Source organism: Arachis ipaensis, chromosome B02 (assembly GCF_000816755.2).
Source record: "Arachis ipaensis cultivar K30076 chromosome B02, Araip1.1, whole genome shotgun sequence".
In the NCBI taxonomy this organism is placed as follows: Eukaryota; Viridiplantae; Streptophyta; class Magnoliopsida; order Fabales; family Fabaceae; genus Arachis; species Arachis ipaensis.
Window position 1 is genome coordinate 96068282 of NC_029786.2, and position 2849 is coordinate 96071130.

General features: G+C 33.6%; 1 long non-coding RNA gene across 1 annotated transcript; it reads left to right on the forward strand.

The window, feature by feature from the left end:
• On the forward strand, window positions 551-2849 carry LOC107628495. The gene is made up of 6 exons (XR_002357873.1): window positions 551-760; window positions 1061-1129; window positions 1348-1434; window positions 1697-1791; window positions 2274-2428; window positions 2697-2849. It is a non-coding gene; the product is annotated as an uncharacterized LOC107628495 (long non-coding RNA).

Sequence of the window (2849 nt, forward strand, 5' to 3'; positions counted from 1 at the left end):
AATATTTATACATCTAGATATCTAAATCAAACAAAAAAATAATTCTTTTAATAAATCTTTAACAACTCAAAAGTTAACACAATGGATATGTATGGATCAAAGTGATAAACAAAAATGAGAGCTACGATAATAGTAATATGATATGGTGGTAATTGATTGCGGTCGGGGTTAATAAAAGAAGAAAACAAAAAAGGAGAATAAAATAAGACAATATAATAGTGACGACGAGACAATAATAAAATTTAAATTTATTTATTTTATATTTCTTACAAATATTAAATAACTTAAAATATTTTATTTTTTTATAATTTATTTTTTAATTATTAATATTAAACTTATAATTTTAGAAATAAAAATATAAAAATATTTTTTTAACTCAATAGAAAAGCGCTGAACAGGTATCGCAATTGAGCCACTAATTGTAATAAAAGGTTGAACATTGTCCCATTTTTAAAGAATACCTAATTGAATCGATCTTCTAAAATAAAATTCAAAATTTAGAGCATTTAAATTCATTAGGTTTTTTAAACCAGCGCCAATACAACGTCGTTTTGGATTAAAAAGAAAAAAAAAATTAACGAACAATTTCTTGACTCTGAAATCTTCTTCTTCTCCCAGCCGTGCTCTCCTCTTCGTCGCTGTTCCCTGCCGCCTCAGTCACCGTCGTCTCCTCTCTCCCAGAAGCCTTGTAATCGCCGACGTCGCCTCCCAGTCCTCTGCTAAGCCTCTCCTCGGCTTCTCAGTTCAGGACTTTCCTCAGGTAATATGTTTTTTAATTTTTCAGTCCTCAATCCGCTGTGTTAGTTTGTTTCCAGTTTTTCAATTTGTTGTAGTTGTTACTGCTGTGTTTTTGCCTCTCCTTCCTTCTCCCTCTTCGGATCTTCCTCCATCTCTGCTCATAACTTAGCCGCACTTTGAATTTCTCTCGTCTCCTTCCTTTGCGTACTCTCTCTCTCTCTTCAAGGCAACAACCAGCTACCACACACCTCTTTCAGCCTAATCGATTGGAGAAGCTCACATTATCCTTTTCTTTTCTTTTTTTTTTTCACTGTTTTTGCAGTTTCGAGTTCGATTATGTCGAAGGACAAGGACTCTACCAATTTGTCACGCACCTTCAAATACCTCTTAGGTTTCGATTTAAATTATTGTTTCTTTTTTCAGTAATGACAATTTAGCAATGTGATTTTAGTTTAACTGGAAAACATACATCAGATTTTAGTTTAACTGTTTCAGATTTTCGTTAAAATAGTATTGCATTCGTTCTTTCTTTTTCTGGTGCTACCTTACATAAGAAGGCTTGCTGATCTTCTTTTCTCGACGTGTTGAATGTGGATATCATGATTCCAGCTACTCAATTCTTGTCAAGAGGAATTCCATTTATATTCAATACATGGATTGTAACTTGTAAGGCATCTTACACAAGAGGACTATGCGGTAAATCAATTTCTATTGCTGTTTACATCTTCTCTGTGCAACTGAGTATATGTATGTTTGATTGTGTTCATCTTTAAACTTAGAAGCGGATTCTCTTTCTGTTGTGATGTAGACATGTGCTTGATAAAATTTGCCATCGGCAGTGTTCTCTATCATTTATTCAGATTAGATAGCTTTAGCAAATGATTTACATTGCTTATCTGCTTCTTGTACTTATGTTTTGGATGATCAGTTGTTTTGTTTCTGTGTTTCTTTGATGCAGCTATATGCAGTGCAGTTTCATCTGTTTGTCACATGTGTTTTATTTCTTAGTCGGGAAGGCTTCCGGCAAGCATGCGTGCGCATGGAAATGCAAAGGTGATCCATCATGCATTGCTATTTCTGTTATGTAGGAAATTTTGCTAGAAACTTTTTTCTCTATTGAGTTAATTTGGGTTCCTTGCTTCAGTTAGGGATAGTACAGGTTCCATCCCTATGGTGAGAGATTTGCCAGTTCTTTTAGTTCTCTTTGATTAGGTTGATCTGATCTATGTTTTTCAACTAAGTGGGTTTAAGGATGAGTCTTAGGTTTAGACCTGCAAATGCAATGTTAGTTTAGAGCTGATTTTTATGATGCTATGTATGAACTATATTGTTAGTCAAAGGAAGTGTTTGTGATCAAAGTTGGTTTTGCATAAGGTGAAAGAACTATGGAAAAGTCAAATTGATTCAATTAACCCTAGGTTATATCTATCTCTTTGATTGTATAGAACATAGTATTCCAAAAATGTAGTTCTTAATTTAATTTCCGAACGCTCCTGATCAAATCCTTTTATCTTATACATTTTTTCATTTTATAGTGATTGCAATACAAAAGATGTTGTGAAGCTAATGAAAGTAGTGTGGATGAGTTTCCCGCTTGGAATATTTATTACAATAGTGGCATGCTCTTTTGTTCTATGGTTGCAAGGCCTAAGTTATTCTAGTTCACTTGGGCAAGCTGTCTTGATCAATGGTAATCTACTTGAGCTTTATGCAATTTATACTCATTTTTTCTTTTGTCTTTGTGTGACTATTTAAGGCTTTGCTAAAAAAAACGTAGTTAGAAAGCCCTAAAGATAAAGCCTAACTTTACTGGAGACATTGATTATTCATGATGAGAAAAAGAATTCCATAATCTTATTTTTGTTCAATCCACATGTAATCAAGCAGCCTGGAATAACTCTTCAAGCTATCACACAATGTAATCTTTCAAATTTAATCAATTTGACTTGTTATGTCAGGTCTTGCATGCATTTTGGAGCTTTTAGCTGAGCCTTTGTATATTCTTTCACAGAACTTGGTCTTGCTTGAATTAAGATTGATGGTTGAGACAGTAGCTACTATTTCACGATGCTTGACAATGTACTTTCTACTTGTCAAGAAATCTCAAATGG